We start from the raw sequence: 12,267 nt of genomic DNA, 5'->3' as shown, positions 1-12,267 counted from the left end.
GCCTGAAAGTCCTGAAATTTATGCGTTCCTTCTAAACATCCTTTGCTGCATCAGCCACCTCTGCTACATTATCAAATTTAAAAGAAATTATGGAACCCCTCATATAAGACTTCAACCCCCATTTAAATTTATCAGCCTGCTGTGCAACAATCCCTACAATTGTCCCAGCAAATTCAGCCAATCTTATAAACCTCGTCATATAATCAGTAATGCTCTCATCACGGTGCTGCACAATCAAATAAAACTCCAACAAATAAGCCTCCCTATCAGCATTAGAGAAGTACTGCTCATATAATACCTCCTTGAATCCCTGTCATTCCAAAGCCTCTGCATACTGCTCCCCTCGAGTAGCTTTCACTCCTCTCCACCACCTCTGAGCATCCCCCTCCAACTTATACACAACTAACCTGACCTTCTGAATCTCATCACAACCAGTGCATAAAAAAAATTCGAGATGAACAAACCAATTTTCAGCATCAATAGGAGTCGGTGCTGCACTAAAAGAGTCTGGTTTCTGCTTCACAAACCTCTCCAGCCATACAAACGGCTCCAACTGATGGCCCTGACCGTTCTGATTATGATTCCCATTACCATTCTGATTTGCCTCACCATTCTGATTTTCTTGTCCATTATGATTTCTCTCGCCATTCTTATTTTTTTGGTTTGCCAAAGCTTGTTGTACAGCCTGAGCCATTGTTTGCCCTATCATCGTCGTAAGCTCATCGGGGTCAATATGAAAAGGATCATGTCTAGGAGGCATCTACAATATAAGATAGCGAACGAATGAAGATTACGAGAACAAATATAATGAAGCGGTTACAAACAGGTTTCAAAATGATGAAGCAGAATGAAATGATAAAGAGCAGAATGAAATTAAATTAAATTGAACACCCATCCTATCTGTTAGTGTTTGTGCCCTATAGATCACACTATTATGTTTATATTATGAAACATTTGGATTATTAATTATGATTTAATGGATTATTCTTTAGTAATTTATTATATCTTTATTTTATGCGATAAAATGTTAGATTAATAAATGTCCTTGAAAATATGATATGTAAATCTATATCTCTAAGTATGTGACTTAGAAATGAGATTATAAGAATAATATTATTATTCTTAAAGGTCCCTAATCAAGTATTATTGTTAAGGGACGATAATAAATACGTTGAGACTAGTGTGTTTGTTGACTGATGATCACATCTCATTGATCATAGGTATGGTGATGTATGTGGTCCAATACGTACGATGGCAAAATGTGGCTTTTACTACTTCATTACATTTACTGACGATTTCAGTAGATATGGATATGTGTATCTTTTGAAGAACAAATCCGATTCTTTTAAAAAGTTCAAAGAATACAAGGCTGAAGTGGAAAAGCAAATATGGGAAAGTATACAAGTTCTACGATCAGATCGTAGAGGAGAATACATAAGCCTCGAGTTTAAAGGTTTTTTGAAGGAGTGTGGTATCGTATCACAACTTACTCCACCTGGAACGCCTCAATGGAATGGAATTTCTGAGAGGAGAAATTGTACTTTGTTGGACATGGTGCGATCAATGACGAGTCTAGCAGATCTTCTAATAAGTTTATGGGGTTATGCTCTAGAAACGGTTGCAGATACACTAAACTGATTTCAAACTAAATCGGTTCAAAAGATGCCATATAAGATATGGACTAAGAAACGTCACAACATGTCATTTATGAAAGTATGGGGATGCGAAGCGTTTGTGAAACTCTTGGTGTCTAACAAGCTGGGATTAAAATCAGATAAATGTTATTTTATGGGATATCCTGAAGAAACTAAAGGGTATAGTTTTTATAATCTTATCGAGAACAAAGTGTTTGTTGCTCGAACCGCTGTATTTCTTGAAAGAGAGTTATTTTCCAAGAAAATTAGTGGGATGACTATGGATCTCGATGAAGATCGAGTTATACAAAATAACATTGAACCATAGTTGGAAAATGGACAGGAAGAACATCAAGATGTTCCTACTCCAGAAACACAGGTTATTCGTAGATCTAGTAGGGCTCATCATGAGCCAGAGAGATATTATGGATTTCTCTTGACTCGTGATGATTATGTAATGCTCATAGACAATGATGAGCCTCTTACCTACCAAGAAGCTATGAACAGTCTAGACTCCGGGAGATGGCTAGAGGCCATAAAATCCGAAATGGAATCCATGTATCAAAATAAAGTATGGACTTTAGTTGATCCACCTGAAGGGGTAAAACCTATAGGGTGCAAGTGGGTTTTCAAGAAGAAAACTGACATGGATGGTAAAGTACAAACCTATAAAGCGCGACTAGTGGCAAAAGGTTTCAAACAAATTCATGGTATAGACTATGATGAGACTTTTTCACCAGTTACTATGGTCAAGTCCATCAGGATTTTGCTAGCAATATCTGCTTACTACGACTATGAGATTTGGCAAATGGATGTTAAAACCGCTTTCTTAAATGGGAGCCTTGAAGAGGATGTATACATGATATAACCTGAGCGTTTTGTCAATCCCAAGTTTGCTAAGATGGTCTGTAAGTTGCTTCGATCTATTTATGGATTGAAGCAGGCCTCAAGGAGATGGAATCGTCATTTTGATGAAACAGTCAAAGAATTTGGCTTTATTCAAAACGAAGATGAACCATGTGTTTACAAGAAGGTTAGTGGGAGCCATGTAGCATTCCTAGTACTATATGTAGATGACATATTACTAATAGGGAATGACAAACCTTCTCTACAGACTGTTAAGACTTGGTTGGGAAATAGTTTCTTCATGAAGGACTTAGGCGATGCTACCTATATATTAGGGATCAAGATATATAAAGATAGATCAATGAAATTAATCGGCCTAAGTCGGAGTACATACATTGACAAAGTATTGCATCATTTCGGGATACAAGAGGCAAAAAGAGGATATGTCCAAATGTCTCATGTGATATTGATCTCAAAAGTCAACTGCCCTAAATCATTAGATGATAAGGGCCATATGAGCAAAGTTCCATATGCTTCGGCAATTGGATCTATAATGTATGCGATGATATGTACTCGTCCTGATGTTTCGTATACCTTGAGCATGACAAGCAAATACCAGTCTAATCCTGGTGAGGGTCACTGGATAGCTGTCAAGAATATTCTTAAGTACTTGAAGAGGACTAAAGATTCATTCTTGGTGTATGGAGGAGATGAGAAGCTGGTTGTAAAGGGTTACACCGACGCCAGCTTCCAGACAGTTAGAGACGATTCAGTATCTCAATCAGGTTTTGTGTTTTGCCTTGATGGAGGTGTTGTAAGCTGGAAGAGTTCAAAGCAAGAGACAATAGTTGATTCTACAATGGAAGCTGAGTATATTGCTGCCAGTGAAGCAGCCGAGGAGGCTGTTTGGATACGGAAATTCATAATGGGACTTGGTGTGGTTCCATCGATCACAGATCCAGTTGATCTTTACTGTGATAATAATGGAGCCATTGCGCAGGCTAAAGAACCAGGGTCCCATACCCGATCAAAGCATATACTTAGGAGATATTACCTTCTTCGAGAGATTAATGAAAGAGGAGACATACATATATGTAAAGTGTATACTGATGATAATATTGCAGACCCACTGACTAAGGCTTTGTCGCAGCAAAAGCACGAAGGTCATACTAGTTCCATGGGTATTAGATACATGGGTGATTTGCTCTAGTACAAGTTAGAGATTGTTAGTGTTTGTGCCCTAGAGACAACACTATTATGTTTATATTATGAAACATTTGGATTATTAATTATGATTCTATGGATTATTATTTGGTAATTTATTAGATCTTTATTTTCTGCGATAAAATGTTAGATTAATAAATGTCTTTGGAATATGATATGTAAATCTATATCTCTAAGTACGTGACTTATAAATGAGATTATAAGAATAGTATTATTATTCCTAAAGGTACCTAGTCAAGTATTATTGTTAAGGGACGATAATAAATATGTTGAGACTAATGTATTTGTTGACTGATGATCACATCTCATTGATCATAGGTATGGTGATACTAAAGTCAAAACACAGGCACATGGTGCTGGATTGACCCGTTGTGAAATACTACATGTTTAAAGTGTCACAAGTTAATCTCACAGTGATAATGATGTATTGGTCCTTAGACCTAAAATCATTATATTTTTATACGATAATTAATATACTTTGATACTATTGAAAGTTATCGTTGACCGGGTAATCATAAAAGTAGACATTGGGTATATTATGAATTGTATGAGAAATATGAATGATCTATATGGGATTTAGCCCTCCCACATTAAATGAGTGATATTATTGGCCTCTTGATTGAGTAAGAATAAAATGCATGGTCTTGCTCAAATACTGATTTGTTTAATAGTTTACTCATTGATCAAGGAAAGAAGGATTAAACGCTTGCAAAGGATGACACAATGCATGCCTCGAGTTTGATCTATAATATAAGGCTAAAGGGATTATATTACAGTGTACATTATTCATGAAAGGTTTAATTGAATCACCAATCATTATTATTACTTGGGGAGTAATGATGTATTACTACATGCTACTCATTGTTTATAATTTTATTATTGGAAATTAAAATTATTGCCAACGTAATAATAACCTAAAGGGTCACACACAAAGAACGTTTAAAATGGAGTATTATTTAAATTATGAATTTAAATATTTTATTATTATTAGTTCGAATTTAATTATTAAATTAATTAAGTGAGACTTAATTAATTTTATATATATTATAATTTGAATTTAATAATAATATAAACCCAAAATCATAATGGATCTTTTTAGAAACCCATTAGGTTTAGGGTTAGGCCTTAATCCTCTCTTCCCTATATATACATTAAGATGTATAATTTTAGGGTTAGAAGTTGCATCACGTTTTTTGTGAAAAAACCTAGGAGCTCTACATCCTAGAGAGGCTAGAGAGAGAAAGAGAGAGAGAGAGAGAGAGAGAGAGAGAGAGAGAGAGAGAGAGAGAGGAAGAGGCAACCAAATAGGCTAGTACCGACTCCGGTGATCGTTGGACGATCGGACGTTCGTGTGGATACCTTTGGAGAGCAGATCTTCGTACGGAGGGCTATTGTGGTTCATCAAGATCAGAATGCCAATTACAGTCAAAAGGAAAGCTTTATTAAGATATATGATCTTATTCTCCATAATCATCCAATATTTATACATGGATCCTGCGGTAGGAATTCGATATATTTTAATTTTCTGCTGTGTTTTAATGCCCGAATCCCTAACACTATCGTTTACCCAAACTCACAGGTCAACCTAAGTAGGTTTTCTACAAGAAAAGACCTGAGCTCTGATACCATCTTTGTAACACCCCCTTCTTAAAAATAGATAGAGATATTACCTAGGGTACCTACTACATGCAACATAATGAATAACGTGTACGACATAAACAACGTCACCATAAATTAAATCACAAATTAAACTATGGGTGCACCCACGTATTCAGAATAAATATCAAATGGCCAAAAGCTCCTCCCAAGAGCTAACAAAAGGATACGGCGTGACCAATCACATTGTCACGGAAGTGTCATGTCACTGGTGCCGCAATGACATGGTTGTAGTACCCCTACAGCTGGATAACTCGGTATACCCTATATCTTTAAGGGTTCAAATAAAATATTCTCACAAAATTTTAAAATCACATGTCACAAGTAATTCATATTTCCAAAACAGAGGGTGTCATAAATAATTTTTGAAAATTGCATAAACTTATATTTAAAACTTTCGAAATCACTTTTTAAAATAAATTTTGGAAGTAAAAAAAATCAAACAATATTAACTGAACGAATAAAATATTGAATTCAACAAATCATAGATATTTAATTTGTAAGAGGAGTAGCGCTGAATAAAAAAAGGGGACAGAATCCGTACCTGACAGTCGCTAACTTGACGCTAACGAAATGTGCAAAATAACCAACTTAATTCCTGCGACCTAAGTACATAAATTTATATTTATTATTAATATAAACTTATATATTTATTTTCTATTAATTGGAATTTATTTCATAGTTCGTAATGTCAATGTTATTTACACCCTAATAATGTTGTTTATAAAGCCAATATGCATTGTTATCATTAAATTACTTTATATATATATAACTAACTTTTTTTTTCTTTAATACATGATCGAACCATAAAATAAATTATACCAAAACTAGACATCTTATTTCCAGGCTCTAACATCGGAACATCATTATAAAATCATTCATGTTATCAAACCAAAATTATCACTCATTCTTTAATCAAATTATAATAATATAATTTATCATTCTTGTTTTACGGCTCTGATAAGTGGTATTTTATACCACTTAGAGCGTCTCATAACGGCTTGAATTGGTGTCTTGAACTCGAGTATTTTGTGTATTTGACGCGTTTTCTAGTGTTTTTGCATTTCAGGGTATAACTTGCTTAGATAGGTGGTTTTCATCAAATAAAGCTTAAGGAAGTGCTTGGAATCAGTCTAGGGATGATGAGCAAAGAAATCAGCAAAAACAAAAGCAAAATAAAATATTTTCCAGAAAGGTTGCAGGCGGCCGCGCGCTAGACGCAGGCGACCGCTTGCTAGCAGGCGTCCGCGTGGAGGCAGCAGGCGACCGCCTGTGTGAGGAATTTCAGATTCTGAATTTTATTTATTTGAGTACAATTGGGCTTCTGTTAGCACTGGTTCTCTTAGGCTATTATATAAACCTTATGGGAAGACGTTTTCTTCATAGAGGAGATAATCAAGAGCGAAGGCAAGAAGATTGAGAAGACCGTTTTAGCACGCAACAACGAAGAAGAGGAAGCATACGTTTATCTTGTGATTCTTTTAATTCATTGTAACAGTGGATGCTAGTTTTCTTTATGCTTTGAACCTTAATACTCTTGTTCCGTACTTCATTATTTATTAAGTATTTTTATTAGTTTATATCGTTGTGTTATTATCATGCTTTCATATGAACCCATGGTGACGATGAGTTCTATTATGGGCTAATCGTGATCATGGGATCCTAGCGGATTTACTATGGATTTCTTTAGTTAATTTTTTAATACCTTGATATGTGGTGATTGTGTGATATCTAGCATAGGTTGTGCTTATTCGTCTTATGTGCATCGCGAACATGTAAGATAGCCTGTTAATCTCTTGTGAAGCGACAATGAATCTTGAGATTTAGAACTTGCCATGCTAGCATAGGTTCATGTATTGTATGCATGATTAGTGGGTAACTCTAACCGTTTTACTTGCCCTGTGTAATCATCATGAATAACTTGCGCTTAAATTGTTATGTTGTCAAATTCTGTAGACATATAGGGTCTCAACATAATTGATGCATATTCAACTTCTATCTTAATTATGGATGCTTGGTAGAATGGTATTCGTACAACGAAAGTTGGCGTTTATCAGTTTCGTGTTGTTCGATTAATATCATCACCATTACATGCTAAGGTTAATAACAATAACTATTGAATAAAGTAGTAATGAAGTTAGGATCTCAAGTGTGTTTAATATTGTTAATTCAAGTGTTTAATTCTCGTAGTAATTATTAGTTAACCAACCTTAATTGTTATTGTCTTGACATTGAAGAATAACCATACATTGGTGAGTAAGTGTTAATTAAATATAATTAATCAGAGTCTCTGTGGGAACGAACTAGAAATTATTATATATTACTTGCAAACGCGTATACTTGCGTGATTTATTTAGCGCATGTTTAATGCATAATAAGTTTTTGGCGCCGCTGCCGGGGACTCGGTGTTAATTTGTTTAGTTTATGTATTTGCCATCAGTGGTCATTAGGATCATTGATTAAGACTTGTTACTTACTGCTTCCGGTTGTGTTCAGTACTCTAGCGAGCGTTTATACAAACACGTTCTCGCACTCGCAAGAGAAATCTGGATAAAGCTGAGGAGACGGATACAGCTCTTGACTTTCTGGAGAAGATAGTTTTTGAAGATTCGGATAAAGAGAGTGAAAAGAAAGAACCTAAAACAATGGGTGATCGTCTAGTTCAAGCTGATCCAGCACTTATGGACTTTTCTCGGCCTAAAATTGATGACATTCAGTCAAGCATCATTCATTCGGCTATTCAGACCAATACTTTTGAAATCAAGTCGGGCACTATTTAGATGGTGCAGAATTCTGTTTCTTTCGGAGGTGCTGCTACTGAAGATCCCAACATGCATATCAGGAATTTTGTCGAGATATGTAGTACTTTCAAATATAATGGTGTTACTGATGAGGCTATCAAGCTGAGGCTTTTCCCATTCTCTCTGAGGGACAAAGCTAAGGACTGGTTACATTCTTTATCACCTGGGTCCATCACTACTTGGGAAGATCTTGTGCAAGAGTTTCTGGTGAAGTTCTATCCAATGGTCAAAACTGCAGCTACGAGGAGTGCTCTTACTCAGTTTGTGCAGCAACAAGGAGAATCTATGTGCGAGGCTTGGGAGCGCTACAAGGAGATGTTGAGAAAGTGTCCACATCATATTATGCCTGACTGGATGGTGATCACTGGTTTCTACAATGGTTTGGGGGCCCAATCTCGGACCATGCTCTATGCAGCTTCTGGAGGCGCCTTGTGGGCCAAAAGCTATACTGAGGCCTATAATCTCATTAAAACTATGGTTGCAAACGAGTATCAAAACCCGACTCAAAGGATGATGCCTGGGAAGGTAGCAGGTATTCTGGAAGTTGATGCAGCTACAGCTATTGCAGCGCAGCTTCAGGCGCTGTCTATGAAGGTCGATTCTTTAGCCAACTATGGATTAAATCAAATAGCTAGTGTATGTGAGCTTTGTGCAGGCTCTCATGCTACAGATCAGTGTTCTCTTGTCAATGAATCTGTTCAGTATGTGAACAATTTTCAGAGACCGCAGTAGCTTGTGCCCGCTACTTATCATCCTAATAACAGAAATCATCCCAATTTCAGCTGGAGCAATAATCAGAAAGCTGTTCAGCAACCATATCAACAAGCTGCAAGTAAACAGTTTAATCCACCCGGATTCCAGCAACCTCAACAATTTGCTCAAAGGCAATCATATCCTCAACAAGGAGGTGTTGTTCCACCTTCTAGTGCTGATTTTGAGGAGTTAAAGTTGTTATGCAAAAGTCAGGTTGTTTTTATTAAGACCTTGGAAAATCAAATTGGACAAATAGCCAATGCCTTGCTCAATTGTCAATCCGACATACTTCCCAGCGATACTGAAGTGCCAGGCAGGAAGGAAGCTAAAAAGCAAGTCAAAGTTGTCACCTTAAGGTCTGGAAAAGTTGTTGATGCTGAAAAAGCAAAAGATGTAGAAGTTGAAAATGTAGATGAAGAAGGAATGCAAAAGGAGAAAGAGGGGGAACCAAGGAAGACTACTGTTGAACACACTATGCCTGAGGGTAATTCATGGGAGAAACGGCTTTATCCTCCACCACCTTTTCCTAAGCGATTGTAAAAACAAAAGCTAGACAAGCAATTTGGTAAGTTTCTGGAGGTGTTCAAGAAACTTCACATCAACATACCTTTCGCTGAGGCTCTTAAACAAATGCCTAGTTATGCGAAATTCATGAAAGGTATTCTTTCAAGGAAGGTGAAACTGGATGATCTTGATACCGTTGCTCTGACGGAAGAGTGCAGTGTCGTGCTGCAACAAAAGTTACCTCCAAAGCTTAAGGATCCAAGTAGCTTCACCATTCCTTGCACCATTGGCAAGTTGTCATTTGACAAGTGCCTTTGCGATTTGGGAGCAAACATCAATCTGATACCGTTGTCTATCTTCAAAAAGCTGAATTTTCCTGATCTGAAGCCCACCTACATGTCTCTACAATTGGCTGATCGTTCGATTACATACCCACGAGGCATCGTGGAGGATGTGCTAGTAAAGGTGGACAAGCTCATTTTTCCTGCAGATTTTATCATTCTGGATTTCGAGGAAGATAAGAAGATTCCCATAATCTTGGGAAGACCTTTCTTAGCTACAGGCCATACCTTGATAGATGTGCAAAAAGTGAACACACTATGAGGGTACAAGATCGAGATGTGATGTGTTCAATGCGATGAAATTCACTACAGAAGATGAGGAGTGCTTCAAGGTGGATTTGATTGATTTTACAGTTACTTCATAACTTGATCATGTGCTAAGGTTTGATGCCGTAGAAAAAGCCTTATTGGGGGATTTTGACAGTAAAGATGACAAAGACAATGAGCAGTTACAATATCTGAATGCTTCTCCTTGGAAATGGAAGTTAGACATGCCATTTGAATCTTTAGGAAATACTGATCTCAAGAATGCTGAAGGAAAGCTCAAACCATCTATTGAGGAAGCACCTACTTTGGAGCTTAAACCATTGCATGAACACTTGAGGTATGCTTTTTTAGGTGATGCATCTACTTTACCTGTTATTATTGCATCTGACCTCTCGGGTAGTGATGAGGACAAGCTCTTGAGGATTTTGAGAGAATTCAAATCGGCCATTGGATGGACTATAGCAAATATAAAAGGGATCAGCCCTTCGTACTGCAGGCATAAAATTCTACTAGAGGAAGGTAGCAAGCCGACTGTTGAGCAACAACGAAGGCTTAATCCTATTATGAAAGAAGTGGTGAAGAAAGAAATTCTAAAGTGGCTGGATGCAGGAATTATATATCCTATTTTTGACAGTTCTTGGGTGAGCCCCGTGCAATATGTACCTAAGAAATGAGGTATTACTATGGTAGCAAATGAGAAGAACGAGCTCATCCCCACACGAACAGTCACAGGATGGAGGGTATGTATGAACTACAGGAAGTTGAATAAAGCCATGAGGAAGGATCACTTCCCTCTTCTATTTATTGATCATATGCTTGACAGGTTGGCTGGTCATGAGTATTATTGTCTTCTGGATGGCTATTCGAGCTACAATCAGATTTGCATTGCACCAGAAGATCAAGAGAAGGCTACTTTCACTTGTCCATTTGACACGTTTGCTTTTTGCAGAGTTTCTTTTGGCTTATGTGGTGCACCTGCCACTTTTTAAAGATGCATGATGGCCATTTTCTCTGATATGATTGGAAATAATGTCGAAGTGTTCATGGATGACTTCTCTGTCTTTGGACATTCATATGATGAATGCTTGAATAATCTCCGTTTGGTACTCAAAAGGTGTGTTGAAACCAATCTGGTGCTCAATTGGGAAAAATGTCACTTTATGGTGCAACAAGGCATCATTCTTAGGCATAAGGTCTCCAGTAAAGGTCTTGAGGTGGATAAAGCCAAGGTGGGCGTCATTGAAAATCTTCCGCCACCTATTTCTGTGAAAGGAATCCGTAGCTTTTTTGGTCATGCGGGTTTTTATCGGCGTTTCATCAAGGACTTCTCTAAGATATCTAAGTCGTTGTGCAACTTGCTCGAAAAGGACGCGCCTTTCAAATTTGATAAAGAATGCTTGGTAGCATTCGAGACTCTCAAGAAGAGTTTAATCACCGCACCAGTTATTGCGGCACCAGATTGGAGAGAACCTTTTGAGATGATGTGTGATACAAGTGATTATGCAGTGGGAGCAGTTCTTGGGCAGCGAAAGACTAATATCTTTCATGTGGTCTACTATGCTAGTAAGATGCTAAATGGAGCCCAACTGAACTATACCACTACTGAGAAGGTGCTCTTGGCTATAGTTTTTGGTTTTGAAAAATTTCAATCTTATCTACTTGGGACAAAGGTGACAGTGTTCACTGATCACGCTGCCATCTGCTATCTGGTCTCAAAGAAGGATTCGAAGCTTAGACTTATTCGTTGGGTTCTCTTACTACAGGAATTCGAGTTAGAGATCAAGGATCGAAAAGGTACTGAAAATCAAGTAGCTGACCATCTCTCTAGATTGGAGAATCCCGTTCTACTTCACATGATAAGACATTGATCAACGAATCTTTTCCGGATGAGTAGTTGTTCGCAATTCAAGAGGAAGAGCCATGGTTCGTAGACATTGTGAACTATCTTGTTAGCAATATAATGCCTCCTAATATGAATGCGACTCAAAAGAAGAAGTTTCTACATGAGGTGAAATGGTACATGTGGGATGAACCATATTTTTTTAGACAAGGAGCTGACCAGATCATCAGAGATGTATCACATTCTGTGAGACAAAGGGGATATTACGAGACTGTCATTACACAGCTTATGGTGGACATTATGGTGGTGAAAAGACAGTAGCTAGTATTCTTCAAGCAGGTTTTTTCTGGCCTACGTTATTTAAGGATGCACATCAGTTCGTTTTAAGGTGTGATCATTGC

General features: G+C 37.4%; 1 non-coding gene across 1 annotated transcript; it reads right to left on the bottom strand.

The window, feature by feature from the left end:
* Window positions 1-8,398: 8,398 nt before the first annotated feature.
* On the bottom strand, window positions 8,399-8,505 carry LOC141709874 (small nucleolar RNA R71). The gene has a single exon (XR_012570429.1). It is a non-coding gene; the product is annotated as a small nucleolar RNA R71 (small nucleolar RNA).
* Window positions 8,506-12,267: the final 3,762 nt, after the last annotated feature.

This window comes from Apium graveolens, chromosome 2, assembly GCF_009905375.1.
Source record: "Apium graveolens cultivar Ventura chromosome 2, ASM990537v1, whole genome shotgun sequence".
NCBI lineage: Eukaryota > Viridiplantae > Streptophyta > Magnoliopsida > Apiales > Apiaceae > Apium > Apium graveolens.
This window is presented reverse-complemented; position numbering and strand designations above follow the sequence as displayed.